Consider the following 1,802-nt stretch of genomic DNA (forward strand, 5'->3'; position numbering starts at 1 on the left):
TCTTCCAACTTCTGCCCATCCATCTCTCCTGAGAAGGACGGGAGTGTGCACACCTTACACCCCAGTGTACACTTTACAGAATTTGACCAAGAGATCCCAGAAGGATGCTAGGAGGACTTTCGGCCTCAGTTCTGGCCTGAGGAAAATCATCCACTTGTCTACACTTGGTCTCTAGTTGGGATACTCCCTGCAACTTTTTCTTGTACGTCACTTCATTTCTTTAAGGGCTGGTTTCTTTACCTGCAGGCTAGGAGTAATCCCAGTTCTTTTTAAAATGAATTTTAGGTATAAGATTAGTTGAGATAATATACACAAGGGACCTAGATCATTGTGGCTCATTCTTTGGTCCCACTGGAGGCCAGGACTGGGCTCTGATATTTCAGACATGAGCCAGTCATTGGCTGAGGGTCATCCAGGGGCGATCACCTGCAGGCCTCAGGGGCACTCTGCACCTGCAGCAACAGCTCCAGTAGGTCGGGGGAGGGAAATTGAAACAGTTACAGGTTCCTGTATTAGAAGGAAAAACAGGCAGAAGATAGGAATGGGCACAAGGTCAGAGTATCAGGAATCTGGGCATCTCTGTAGTGTCGGCTACAGATGGAGTTCTGACTTCCACTTTCATCAAAAAAAAAAAATCCTGTTTCCTCCAAGTTAAATTTGTGAATAAAAGTAGTCTCCAGTTACTTCTCAGAGGTGATGTTAAAATATATCAAATTCTTTTGGTCAAAAAGAAAAAGAAGTACTGAAGGAAGAGGTCTATTTCACCCATTGTTACAGATAACATAATCAAAATGGTGACTCAAAATGGTGCTCAATAAAAGATCACTCTCTATGAATGCCCATGAAAACAAGGATGGCAGTGACAAGATGCCATGCCACGCACCTTCTCAGCATGTCTGTTACCACCTGTGGTCAACATCATTGCACTAGCACCACCATTGCCAGCACCGCCAGCATCATCAGAACTGAAATCAGGATAGAACATTCTAGGGTGGAGATTCCCAAGCGTGGCTCAGTTGCCAGTGAACTTGTGGGATTTTTCAAGGAAGCCAGGCATAGAGCAGGGGCAGTCAGAGGGGAGGGTGCTGGATGAAGCGCTCTCCAGTTTTAGATAAATCTGTACTCAGAGCCTCCTTATTTATTCAAATGAAACAGCAAAATCCATTCCACATCTTGATTTAAGCCTTTAGCAAATGAAAAGGAGTTGTTCTTTTCTCGAGGCAGGCGATCAAGGGAATGGAGAGGAATGTGAAGTTCATCTAGCACTTGCCTGGGGTACTAGACCCAGTGCCAATGCTCTCAGAGGCCGTCTCACCTAGTCCTGACCACCCACCTTGGGTGGGAGAAAGGAGACTGCAAGGCCATTTACTGCCACTCAACCTGTGTGGCTATTTTATCAATCTGAATGTAGATTTTTTTTTTTTTTTTAACAGGCATTGCTGGGAGATTAGCATTTTTAACTGTGTTTTAGGGAAGGGGAAGCCGGAGGGCAGGAAGAATAGCTGACTTGACCAGGCTCAGTTGGTAGGAAGTGGTACTGCTGGGACTTGAAGCCAGGTGAGTCTGAGCCCAAAGTCTGCCCTGACCTCTGAGAGTCCTGGCAAAAATCGTGGCCCACAGAGACATTTGCTACCATTGACTACATTCCAGGTGCGAAAGGGGGACCATCTCCTTTAATCCTCAGAATGGCCCCATGAAGAATGGCCGTCAGCCCCACTTGCCTAACCAGCAAACTGAGGTTTGGTATGATCGAATAGTCACCTGAGATACGGTTTTAAAGTCACCACTGTGTCATTCACAAA

This window comes from Marmota flaviventris, chromosome 2, assembly GCF_047511675.1.
Source record: "Marmota flaviventris isolate mMarFla1 chromosome 2, mMarFla1.hap1, whole genome shotgun sequence".
Lineage (NCBI taxonomy): Eukaryota > Metazoa > Chordata > Mammalia > Rodentia > Sciuridae > Marmota > Marmota flaviventris.